This window comes from Agelaius tricolor, unplaced genomic scaffold (genome assembly GCF_023055355.1).
Source record: "Agelaius tricolor isolate 1412-34295 unplaced genomic scaffold, bAgeTri1.0.p SCAF_4, whole genome shotgun sequence".
Lineage (NCBI taxonomy): Eukaryota > Metazoa > Chordata > Aves > Passeriformes > Icteridae > Agelaius > Agelaius tricolor.
The window spans coordinates 16230528-16244652 of NW_027269264.1; positions in this window are offsets into that span (position 1 = coordinate 16230528).

Consider the following 14125-nt stretch of genomic DNA (forward strand, 5'->3'; position numbering starts at 1 on the left):
GTATTAGCATGAGTTATTTAATCCCTACCCAGCAGATGGATTCTGAGCATACTACTCCTGAAATGATAATGGCTAAAAATTATTTGCAGGGACTTTCCTGGTATTTCCACAAAGTTAAACATGAGAAAACTCAATCTACATGAATCAGTGGGATTCCACTGCTCCCATTCCACATTTCAGGTTCATTCAAAAGCTATTTAGGAATGTGAGAGGAATTTCTTGTTAGTATGAAGTTCTAGTTCTGCTTACCTATGTAATGTTGGCCACAGCAGACTCTGATTTGGGTACAAGAGTCAGAACAGACTTAGACTATGTACAGAAAAGAGTGTTTTTTCTCTATCTTTTCTGTCTGTTGGCCACTATCTGTCTTGTCTTTTTTCCATCATGATTTTTATCATTTCTTGCTGAGAACTAAAATTATTCTTTTTTTTCAATATATAGGGATGCTAACCATGTACCAAATACCTCAGATGATTCTTTTTGAGTGATTAATGTTTCTGCTACCCCTGAATTATAAGAAGAGTTAAAAGCAGCCTACTCCATGTCAGATAGCTGTATATGCAACATGTAAAGCACCCTGGATATCCTGAGTCCATTAAAACCAGTAAGGCTGGTCCTTCTTGTTGCCTTATCTTTGCTCATCAATCTCACAAGGAAGAAGAAAGGTGCTGTATGGAAATACAATTGTAAAGCCCCCAGTTGTGTGGCCCTCACCCACACCATTACTGCCATAGCAGTGGGAGAGGGCTTTCAGTAAGGAGTCTGTTACTTCCTAAAAGCATGCCTTCATACAAAAATTTCAGCTGTGGCATAGAATTTGAACTGGGCAGCATTTGAACAAATACATGCTTCTGCTTATATAAACAGCCTAATTAAATCCACTGCTTAAAAGCTTGCAGAACTGGCAGCATGCTTTATAAGGACAGTTTGCCAAGGAAATGAGGAACTTTGGAATAACTTTTTTGTGTCTTTTGTACAGGAGCAATGTCATTGATTTCATCTTCTTGCATAAAGCATGCAGAATTTGGCATAATCTTCAAAGCATACCAAGCTCCTGTGTGCACTGCTGCCTTTGGGTATGCAGTGGTGTAAAAGCAATACAGAAATCAATAGAAAGAATGCATAACCTCTCATTTTATTTCTGAAGCTATTTTAAATTTTACCGTGGAAAATATCTGTATAGATCTTCAACATGGTGATTGATTTACTTTCAGAGAAAGTAGCTCTGTGCTTCATGTCTTGTCTGTTTTATGTCTACTGACAATGTGGCTGTTATCTAAGAAGTATATCTAGTACAGTTAAATATATACATATGTGTGTGTAATGTATCAGTCTGAAAAGATAAGTCATAGAACCAACTGCAGAGAGCACCAACAAAGCCTTTTTCAGACCTTCTAACCTGTGTTTGCCCATGGCATTTCAGTATGGAGCAAAAAAATTGTCCAAGAAACTTGACAAAGCTTCACACTACAGAATGCTTCCACAGCTGTGCAGCTGTGGACATGCTGCTTCAAAGGCAAGTTAGACACTGTAATTTCCCTCATTTGTTATGCTCATCTTTATGCCTTTACATATTGCATATTAATGCTTTAACAGGTAGCACCTGACTGAAAGGGTATTTTGAACAATGTGTTTGATTTTATGAACTGTACATTTGACACAATAAAGTATTCTAGTTTTCTGCCCATCTGTGTCTCTGAACAGCCTTAGATGGACACAAACACTAGCACAGTTGTTTTATAGCTTTCACCTGTGCTCTTGGCTCCTTTACTAAATGTAAAAATGTGTCCTTGCAGGAAAAACAGGAAAGCTAGAGATGTGAATGGAGAACTGATTGCTGGCATTTTAGGTAAAAGCCTGATTCCATAAGAAGTGCCTTCTCAGAGTTCCAAATGGCAGACAGTACTCTGGCCTATTTCCAGCTGACCCTAAGGAGCCCAGTGAATGAAACCAGGTGAGGGACAGTTGAGGCAGTCCCCATGGCACTGCCCAGGGAAGTGCATGGTATGGGGAACAGGGAGGGATAGTTGTACCCACACTCAGCCCGCAGCTGCTGTTACTGGCACTTGGGTGTGGGTTGTGCAGGACTTGGGAGTGCTGCACTTTTCAGAGTCCTAACCTCCTTGCAGAGTCATCTCCAGACTTTCAGTATCCCAAACAGTGCTGCTGTCATGATAGCCTGTCTCACAGTGCAATGGGCAGGACTGGATCCTGCCAGCATCACCTAGCACCTTGGTCAGTAGCTGGCCCCTAGCTCTGTTAGGCAGGAGTGGTTAGCAGTGACCAGCCCCAGGGTCACTGGCCACTCCCAGTGTCTGAGCATGAGCAGAGGGAGGAGCTACTGGGGAAGGCATGGGAGGTGACTGGTGTTTTGTGGGAGATGGACATCGCCCCAACATGAAGAGCTGGGTATGACAACATTGCAGAGGATTTCTGGAAAGATCATGATGCTTCTCAACGGCTGCCTCCAGACCCCTGGTAATCCACAGGGTTTTTTTAGTTCCTTTCAGTAGCATAACAGCTTCCTGCCTGAAATTTCCTTATCAGCTAGGCCAGGTGAATGCAACAACCAGAGGAAGAGCTAAGAAAAGCAATTTATATTGGCCACAGAAACTCTTCCCTTTGGCTAAAATTTTTCTTCCTTTAGCCAAAGAATTCAATGTGATCCAACAGCTTCTGGGCCTACAGAGCCCTCTCTTGTTGAACAATCTGTCAGCAGCAGGTACTGCCTGTAGCTGGACTGTTTGCAAGCCACAATAAGCTCAGAAGCTCAGATTTGTCCCTGTTATTTCATTAGGTGTAGACATGTATTGGTTTTAGGTTGCAAATACTTTATAACAATGCAGATTACATTTGCATTTTGATTCCAGGATAGAGGCTGAGGACTAGTTGCAGTTCTAGAATACTGAAAATTTCTTCATTCTTCCATCTTGCTAGGAACAGTACTCTAAGATAGACACTCCTTTGGTTTATTTCTTTTCTTTTCTTTTCTTTTCTTTTCTTTTCTTTTCTTTTCTTTTCTTTTCTTTTCTTTTCTTTTCTTTTCTTTTCTTTTCTTTTCTTTCCTTTCCTTTCCTTTTCCTTTTCCTTTTCCTTTTCCTTTTTCCTCATCTCTTCTCTCCGGTACCCAGGGACAGAACCCAAGGGAATGGCCTAAAGTTGTGTCAGGGGAGGTTTAGGTTGGATATTAGAGAAAGGTTGTTCACCCACAGGGTGGCTGGGCACTGTAACAGGCTGCCCAGGGAAGTGGTCACAGCACCAGCCTGACAGTGTTCAGGAAGCATTTGAATAATGCTCTTGGGCACATGGTGTGATTCTTGGGAACATCCTGTGCAAGACAAGCAGTTGGACATTATGATCCTTGTGGGTCCCTTCCAACTTCATATACTCTGTGATTCTGTGTGATTCCATGATTTTAATGAAGAAAAGAACCCAGAGATGTTCAGAAAGAGACTGAGGGCACCTCCAGAGAGAGAAAACCATGATGTGAGCGTAGCAGCCTGGTTGCGTAGAGGGTGAGATGCATCAGAGGCTGAATTCCTAGAGGGGAATTCTCAAGGGTTCTCACTTTACTGGGAGATCAGAACAGCAGCCTTGAGCTAAAGGTAATGAAGAAGTTTGACAAGGCCAGGTTTATACAAGTTGAACAGTTCTAAGATCTGCTTTATAGATTAAATGGCAATGAGAAGCCAAAGAGAAAGAAGTTTTAATAATCACGGTAGTAGGTTGTGGGAATACTCACAGCTGGGTTACCAAAACAGCAGAAAGAGAGCAGGTCAAAATCTTTTGTAGAAAAAAAATATTTTGTGTGTTGTTTTTTCTTTATATTCTGATCATAGCAATCAGTACTGTTTAGTATAAAATCTCCCTGACCTAGCAAGGATAGAAATACTGCTCTGGTTGTAACATAGGACTGTTCTGAACAGAAAACAGGAAATTAAGCTCTGATTGAGATCTGTTTCTTATCACTCTTGTCCTACTTTGAAGTTCCCGTGTCCAAAGTATTTTCCCTGCAAGCACAATATTGTTTTCATAGTAATAACTCCCCTCCTTTCCTCCCTTCATGAAATTAGCTGTTGATTCCTTTACTTACATATCCTGTCTGAAGAAAACATCTGGAGCCAAGGCAGGAGTGAGGTATCCACGTCAGGGTCTGGAGTGTCCAACTGTGTGGCAACATAAAGGCAGCAGGGAGTGTAATGAAACCAGCCCACGCTGCCTGGTCCAGAGTGAAGAAGAGGTCAAATGCCGCTGAGCTCCAGATGTCTGGCTGAGTGAGCGGATGAATGTTGGCTATGTATCCACAGTGCATTAATGGCCCATGCATTAAAGGCAGCTGAGGGAAAAAAAAAAGATGCTGTCAGCAGAAAGGACTAGAGCAGGTTATAGCTCCCAAAGGCAGAGAAAGCTAGAAAGTCACAGTCAGGTTCTGCTGTCTGCATGACACCACAGTTGCTTTTCAGAGTGACTGTGTCTCTCTTTTGTCTTCTGCATTTAGCTGCAGGAACAGGGCCACTGCAAAATTCAGCAGCGTTGGGCGTGTGTTTGCATGCACAGCACAGAAGCAGCAGGGTGATGAGTGTGCACCACAGTGACTGTACAGAATAACCAGAGATTGCTCTGGTTTTCACCCAAATGCCCTGTACAATGTCAGGACACACAGGCAGGATTGGGTGAGAGATAGTCCCAGGAAAAGTGAGTATGAGTGATCAGCATCTATGCACATAATCACAACAAAGAGGACACTCCTTCAACTGGAACAGAATATGAATAGCACCACCTTGCAGCTGGCCACAAGCAGACCTGTGAAAGAGGGCTAGGAAAAAGAGAAATGTTATTGTGGCATTGCAGAGTTTCCTTAGGGGGAAATGTCTCCTCCATATTAATGGAATCAAGAGCTTGGTCCTCCAGGGCACCGGAATAAGGGTATCTATTTAAAAGTGCTGGTTTTCATTATGCAATCCAGGACCTGCTCATGTGCCTGGGTGGCCTTCTCTGCACAGCTTTGTGAAGACATATCAGCAGAGGCAGTTCTCATTTCTCATCTTTAAATTCATTTGCCCCCAAAGAGGAAGGTGTGTGAAAAAACATGGGGGGGGGTTTCACTAGTTTGGTAAGAAGAAAACACCTGCCTTTGCCTCTTTAACCTGGTTTTCCATGACATGTTAGCAGACCTAAAACTAGCATAAAAAGGCCTGGAGGAGAGGCAAAGGCCTGTGGCTTTGGGTAGTGTCGTGGAGGTCAAGTCCTTTTTTTCACAGTGTGTGTCCCAGATGAATGTAACAATACTGTTGGGGGAGAAAGGTCCTGCTTGTACAGGTTATGTCTGTGTTATTTTAGTCTACTTACTGTCCAAGTAATTGTACCTTGTCTTATTCATCTTGTAGTGCCCAGTTTTAGAACCCTCTTCCCTTATATGAGGAGACTGATACCTATGCATGTGATTTGCATGTTTGTGTATGGACTCACAAACACATACATGAAAAGATTTGATAGCCCTTATTGTCATCTTGTCATAGGTCAGGCTTGATAGGGTTGAGAACTTACTTTCTACTGTTTTTTACAGTGAAACAGTAGTAGTTTTTAGGCTTTGTATCTGGAATGGGAAATCTGGGATCTGAAGAATACATCTGCAGGGACCAATACTGCTCCAATTTTTCTGCTTCTCACAGCAGGAATTTTCATCAGAAGTCACTCCTTAAAGTCAATCCCAGGAGATATGGTGCAATGCTACAATTCTCTGATGAATTACATACAGCATCACTGGCTACAAAATATTTTTCATGGAATGTATTTTCTGAGCAATAATTATCTGTCAGACATGCACTATCCAGAATAAAGTTGGGGAAAATTTGCTGGTGCCCACAACAAGATGGAAAGATTATAGAAAATTGCTGGAAGTTTATAAATCACTGTAATAATTGTTGTGTGTGCTTGTGTTTGATATTATACACTTCTACAACATATGGAAAAAAGACAGCCTGATTGCCTTTAGTTTGTTCTAGAAGAAGCTCTGAAAAGTATGATTATGTGATTAATAAAATGCCTGGATTATGGTGCATGATCTTGTGTGCTTGCATGTTTATATATAGGTAGTGCTTGAATGTCTTGAGCCATCAGGTGAGACTTAGGTCATGAGGCTCTGACACTGGGCAGCTGCCCTTGTCAATGCTGAACTCAGCTGAAGGTGTGAACTATGTCTGTGGGTTTCCTGCTCGACAGCACAAACTGGACATTGCCTAAGTATAGGGTTAGTGCTCTTGCAAGGGCACAAGGACAAAGCCAAACACCTCCTGCTGCCACATGCAGGTTTCTCATGCACCTGTAATGGTTGTGTTTGAAGCTGGCTTAACCAGATGCTGACACTGGCAGGCTGTGTTTGACAAAATTACACTTCAACACCCAAAATGCTAAAGGAATTTGCATAAGGAAACACTGAAGACATAAAACCAATTGGTTCTGGTCATGCAAAATGTGTTCAAGACACTTTCTTAGCTTGGGTTAAGCTTCTGATGGAATTGCACTGAAAAGGGGGATTGTGCCTTGGTCTCAGGAACATGTTCTCTTTCCTGTCAAAATTAGAAAATTTTTGGTAAATGAGATAGGCTTGTAGATCTGGTTGAAAACTGTGCCTTCAAGAAAGAAATATTGGCCTTCAGTAAGATCAGAGAGTTGATGTCTCATAGCTGAGGGACCCCTACAAACATGCAAACATATAGCAAGCTTGAGCAGCTGGATAGCACAGGGGAAGCAGATTTGCTTCTTTTAACAGCAACAGGGAATAAGATAGCTCAGGGTGGCTCTGAAACCACACCCTCACTCAGGATCAACTCAGTGCCACTCCTGACTCTTGGGGAATAACAGAGCACCTGGAAAAAAACAGCTACTGGCCTGTTTCGTAAGGAATCTCTGCTTTGCATTGAAAAAGGTCTTAAAGAAGCCACAGACATTTTCTACCTCTGCATTTCCTAGAGGATTTCCAATTGGATTGACTCTCATTAATTAAATGTTTTTTGGTTTGGGTTGTTTTTACTTTCAGTTATAGCTGGGGACATTTGCAGACTGGCTTCAAGTCCTCTAAGGTACTAGTAGTCTTTATGGAAATTTTCACTCACTGGTACTGCTGCATGCTCGTTATTGAAGGAAAAAAAGGAGGAAAAATAAATGAAAATTAGATCTAGGCCCTCTCAGCAGCTGTCACAGCTCACACTCCTATTTAAAATTATCTGAGCATATATTTTTGTGGAGCTGATGTCTTGTTTTATGACCTCTGCCTGTCTGGTCCCAGAGAGTTATTATGGATATCTATCACACAAAATTTCTTCATTTACCTTGTGGTGAACAGCATTGAACAAAAATAACCTTGTCTCTGCCTTAGTAACAATATGAACCAGTTTTTATTTTTTTCACTGTAGACAAGCTTGTTAAAAACATTAAGTTTTATATTATTAGCACATTTTTAGAACCTAAAACACCTTGGGAAAGGAAGGATTTCATGGCTTTCTAAAAGCTGTACTCAGAACAGTTGTCAAAAGTAAACTGATTCATAATCAATGTTGCCAGGAAGGCATGCTTGAGGCAAAGGAAGTATGTGGGCAGAGGAGTAAAATAAGCACATTAAAGGAAATAACAGCTGCCTCCATATATAGAAGTTGCTGGTAATATATACCAATAATATGAAATTTAGATCAATTATAAAAATGAAATTTATTACTCTGATGACTGATACATTATTCTTTTTTTCCTCCTTTCTCCCTTCCCTACCATAAGGTACCCAAATAAAGCCTAGATTGTGCTATGGAGATATTCCAGCTATTGCCACTTGTGAAAAAAACTAGAGGCATCTAGACAGAAGGACAAAGCCTTTGCACCTCTGAATCTTGTACCCTTATGTTTTTGATGTCTAATTTAGTGGTGGAATTGAGTTTGTACCCTGGGATTTCTCATCACTGCTTCAGATAAACTATGTTCTCAGAAGTGGGGCTCATAAAGGCCATCATTAGTAAGCTCTCAGCACAGAATTACATAAGGAGAAATCTAGTGCCAAGGTTAGCCTATTCCTTTCAGCTAGGTGACTTTCTCTCTTTTACTGTACCCCCAAGGAACTAGCTATCTCTCCTGACTCCTTTCCATAAAACAGCCCTCTTGTGAACCATTTTTTTTTTGGTTTAAAAATCTGGTGAAATTTAGATGCATCCTTTATTCAACAGCTGTTACTCCCCTAGTGTTGCAGCACAATGTTATAACATAGCTCACAACAGCTGACACTAATTGCTAGTGTCAGGAAGACTGGCAGTGTTTTAGCAAAAGGGAACTGTACCATCAGTTAAAAAGCTCTTGAGAAAGAGCCTTGGGAGGGAAAGAGAAAGGGAAAGAGAAGAAAGGAAAAGAGAAAAGTGAGTCAGGAGAACAAGTCAGATTGGCAGAGTAACAACTACCCCTTTTCAAGATCATTTTCCACTTTTCCCAAATGCTCCATGTATTTATCGACTTCAGAAAATCTTCAAATTGAGAGTCAAATTGTATACATACTAAAAATTATGTTCATTTTCAAGATGCACAAAAAAAAAAAAAAAAGCCAGACAATTTTAATAGATTAAAACCCTTGGGGGGAGAAAAATTGCCAATATTTTTACTTTGGGGTTTCTAAACAATTCTCTGTCAGATTAGTATAGGAATAGGACATCTGCTAACAAATTTACCTGTAAAATAACCCCTAGACCTACAAACCTATGAGGTAAATTCTGCAATAAAGTGATTGTAGGCCTCCACTATAGTATTGACCTGCAAAGTAGCCATGGTCAGCCAGCTGCACAAACCCCCAGCTCAGACCAGGGTTATGTCTGTCCCTCCTACTGTGCCAAGTCCATCAAGGCCTGGGCAGTAACACCTGGCTCTTGAGAGATGTTCTGTACTCATGAGTTGCAAAAATTGCTTGATAGTAAAATGTAACTGGCAAGCTTGGAAAGTGTTGCCATTCTCCTTTGACAGGTGGAGTAACAGATGTGGAGAGATTAGGTGGTTTATTGAAGGTCTCAGATAAAGTTGGTGGCAGAGCTGAGAGTATTTCAAGAAGACTAATTCTCATGACCTCGATCCAAATGACTGTCTTTGGAAGGCATCTCATTATTCACACATGTTTTTTTTGCATAATAGAGATACTTAATTATAGGAAAGGAGAATTATAAGAAATGGTAAATTATAAGAACAAGGCTAAAATCATTAATAAAACAGAGGAGGACATTCAGCACTGAGAGACTGCTATGTTGAATAAACTGGGAGCATGAACACTACTAGTTCTGACTTCTGCAAATAGAATTTGTTGAATTAAAAACTTGCACAAGTGATCTTTTGCTGCATTTCCAGATATGGGCTTAGTTTCCCCAGGGCTGTCCTCCATGTATTCATGTTTTAAATCATATAAACTATGACTTCCTGGAAATAAAAATAGCTTTGTTAAACTTAGACTTTTAATAAAGTACGTCAGCTGACATGAGGCAGGAAAACTATTTCTTTGTATAATAAAAGCTTCTGGCTAGTAACAAGACATTTTAAGACTTAAAACATTTGCAACATCCTGAGCCTCGTCTCATGTTCACCAGTTCAACTCTGAATGGAGTAAATGCTTCTTCTCTCCACAATTAATTTTCCCCTCATACTGAAGTCTAAAACAAAAATAAAACCCTAAACTCTTAATCTGAATTGTTCTATCAGACAGAGAAGTGAAAAAGCATAGAGCAATATCAGCATTTTGTATTTTCTTCTCCATGAACAGCAGGACATCAATTTACATTCAAATTTGTGAACAGTCTTACTGAAGGCTATTCCCATACTAGGGGATAAAGAAGAAAAATATGCATTTTTAGTTTGTGAGGCAGATTGCCATTCCAGAGTTATACACAGGCAATCTGTAAGGCAAAATTGCAGCTTCTGGAGGCGGACTACCAGGTCATGTCAGCAGCATTTAACTGCTGGGCTACCTGCACTCCCTTCAGAACAGGCACATGGTGAGTGCAAGCAGCACAAAGCTAGAGGAGCACAGTGACAGGAAGTGTCAGACACGAGTGGCTTAGCACTTTCAGACTTGTTAAATGAATGAGACAACTTGTCTGTATGAAGTTTGACATGGATGTGTGAAGGGCCAAGGCCTTAGCAATGTATTAGAGCTATTGCAATTATATTTTCAGGGAAAATCTAAAAGAGAAAGCTAAATCCTACAAATATCTCCTGAGACTCAAAGATAAGCAATGTACTATACCATCTTTCTGAGTTTGTTTGCAGGCCTGAATCACAGACGCTTGCATTGCATTTTGTCTGTTTACAGTGTTTCAAGCAATTTAGGGAATTTGGTTGTTATTCTTTTTCTCTGGTTAACAGATATGGGGACCCTTTGCATCATCAAAGAATGGATGTTCGTGCAGTCTAACACAGTAAAAATCACAAGCCAAGGAGATTATTCCCTTGCTGAAGAGGATCCTGAGGAAAGGGCCCTTCATCCACAGGCACTTTGATTCCTTCCTGCCAGTAGCTCTCTTTCTTTCATTTCTGCATTGCTGCAAGAGGTTTATGACTGTTGGCAATTGCAAACCCACTTCACCGAAGACAGCAGAGAGAAGTGATACCTGGGAAAGATGTGTAGGAGAAGCAGCAGCTAAGAACACAGCTTTCTATAGCACCCTGCTGCCAGCCTGAGGAGACATTACTTAGCTATTCACAACATTTTCTGCAGTCGTTATTTTATCTGGGATAATAGAAGCACAAAATGGTAAAAAGTCAGCTTACAGAATTAGCAGCCTTGCAGTATTGGCATATTGTGACTATATAAAGACAGCAATCACTGAAGTTGCTTCAGTTTTTTCTCTCCAGATAGCAGCATTGGCAGTGACTCAAAAATACAATATGAATTGCAGCAGAACCACTGATCCAAAAGGGAATAACCAAGAACAATGGGGACACTTTTAATCAACCACTTGCTCTTTTACAGGCAGTTTTAAAAGTTATTTTTATGATTACTTTGTATTTCTACACTGTTATTTGCAAATGTGCTCCTACTAGTACATACTCAGTTTGGAAGGCACATCTCTATTTTTTTATATTCTCCCATACAGCAGTATGGGGTTGTTGAAGCCTCATGGAAATGGTTCTTTCTCTCTGTCAACCATGCATGCATGCACGTGGATTTGATCTAAATATTTATTAATTCTCCATAGAGAATATAAATACAACAATCAAACAGTCCTTGTATGGCCAGAGTGACAGCAGTCTAAAATTTCTGAGCAATATTGAAGTGAAATATTCTATGCATAGCTGTTCAATTTACATCTTTTATTGTACATCAGTGAATTCAAGTGGTCTAAGTCAGTTTTTAGGGCACTCTACTATATTTTGAGATCTCTGTATCATAACAGGTTTATCTGAAACTTAAACAAGTATATTAAAAGAGGTTTATTTTTGTACTGACAAATGAGGATCTAGCACTAGTTGCCTTTTTCAAACATTTTCTGAAACTGAATCTGTCTTGTTCCTGGATTATAAATTTACATGTTTAATGCAGAGGTAGTTTTGGGAAGGGAGGGATGAATTTTATAGCTTCAAGAGGAGGGTTTGGGGTTGTGTGTGTGTATGTGTTTGTATTCTTTTTAAGTCTCATTTGAGAGAATTGGTAGTAGGAAATTTGTAACGGAAGACCAGAGCATATTTAGTTACTCTGTTCCTGCACCAGATTGTCTGGGCATAATAAATGGACAATAAAATAAATATAACGCCATGTCTCTTAATTTGATACTTTGAAAGTCCCCCACTCTCTTTTTGCCTAAGGTAGATCACTATTCTGCTATTAAAGTTCCTTTAACACTACTTAAGCTTAACCCAGATCCCACTGAAGTAAATGGGAATTGTTAAATTTATTTCACTGGGGACAGAAATAGGCCTTTAGGATATATCCTTCCATTGCTACTTATTTTCTTTTATTTCATCACGTTATGTCATCATAAGCACATCTGCCTTCTTGAGGAAGTGGCATGGAAGATAAAGAATTTCATTTCCCAGGAAAGGTCACATTATTTTCCAAATCTAGAATGAGCTGGGGGAAAAAACTTGGAGGAGCCCTCCAAACCTGTCTTGTAACCCAAATTACAAATTAGTACTTGTTTTTGTTTGAACACCCATTAACACATGCCTAGATATTAAATGTGATTTGCCCTTGCAAATATCTTATAAAGTTTCTTGCAATACCAATCTGTAAACTTTTGCTAGAGGTTAGAAATATTTTTTTGTCAAAAAATTCCAACCTTTTCTGAGTGGTGTGAATCTGCTGGTGTAACATTACATGGAAAGCTCTGGCAACTATGTGGAACAGGTTTGAGCAGCACTGGTTGCCAGCAACATGTCTTTGCTGTTGCTCCCACTCGTTTTCCACATTACTGAAGTTGCTCTAGCACTGGCAGCATTCAGGTTAAAAAACATCTTTAAAAAGAAGCTCAGTGCCTGAGAGGATTTAAATAGTTTTTAAACATGATCCTACTCGGCATGGGTAAATTGGGCTATTTTCCAGCAAGATTGTGATTTAAACAGAGATCTGGCTATCCGCACTTGAAGTGCCATGGGGACAGGGCCTCAAAATGAAACTACAATATATAACCAGCTGCTGGCAAATCTGTGAACACTGGGGGTAGCACTTATGAAGCAGAATATCATTCCCAGTCTTACTCCCACAACTCCCTTGCTTTTGGTGTCCTACATATTCTCTTCTACCCAATAAAGTCCATAACAGCCTGTGTGATACTCCTTGATGTTTTGAATTCCTTGCTCCTGGACAGGGCAATGCAGTGTGTCAACAACGAGGATGCCACAGCCAGTTCTGGTTTTGTCCCACAAGTTGGCTGCAATACCCTTGGTGAAGCAAGCAGTGATTAACTTGTTTCCAAGTGTGCATTTGGACCAGCAGGATTAGAGACACAAAAACCAAAAGGGAAGCAATCACATGGCGGAGACAAAGCACCAGAGTACATACTTGCCAAAATGACACATCCTTATATCCTCCAGGACACAGTCCTATTTAGATATCATTGCCACAGGCAGCTGAGCTGCGGGCTGATTGAGGAAAAGACCTTTTACACTTTCAGTCAGGTATTCAGCACAGAAATCTTTGGAATGCTTTCCTAAATATATAAATGAGTGGGATATTTTATATAGTTGTTCTCTGCTGCTGTCCTGAACATTTTCATTATAACTCTTCTTATTTATTTTTGTTTGGTTTTGGTTTCTTATGTGCACTGCAATCAGTCTCTCTGCCAGGGATTTTTAAACTGGAACACAATTCATCAAGAATTTGCTCGGACTGGTTTTGGGAGATTTAAAAAAGTATCATTTGTGCTATTTAGCAAAGGATAGCCTGTCAAACTGCTGACCTGGTCTGATAGAATACCTAACTGGTTCATACACTAGTGTTCTGTGTTTACAAAATGAACCATACAGGATTGAGTAGCTGAAATCTACTCAGACACAATAAAAATTCTATTGCATTTTAATATGAGATGTTCCTGAAGTTCAATATCTGGAGAACATCCAGATCTAATTTAGAACCTGAATTATATTTACTATCCATTTAAAGCATAGATTGTTTTTAAATTTGTTCACCCAATCTTATCATGCTGTGCCTGTTTTTCCTTTGCAGTTACTCAGAGTCCACCAAGCTCTACTCAAATTGCTAATTAGCAAGAGCTGAATGCTTCTATTTAAAGGAGAAAATCAGGTGTGCATTCCTTCACTTTTTTTTCCCACAGAAACTTAATTGTATGAGTTAGTGTGGTTGTTTCATTACTTTCACCTCAAATATTTTCTTTAAACAGTTCCAGAACAAGATGGAGGTAAGACCTCTGTAAGACAAGTTGTGAAGTCTGAATGTTCCAAGATTTCTGTGAGTGAATGGAAGGGAAGTGACACTGCAATCACTTCCTGGTGTGCTACTGTTGATGTCCCACAAAAAAAGGAGGTTCCGGGAATACTTGCAATACAACAGAGAGCAATAAATATCAGTTAAAATAACTTTTGTGCCGTTTGAAATGTTTGTTATCATAATAAAATTTATTTAAAGTCTTGTCTCACTGAAGGAACACCTGATACA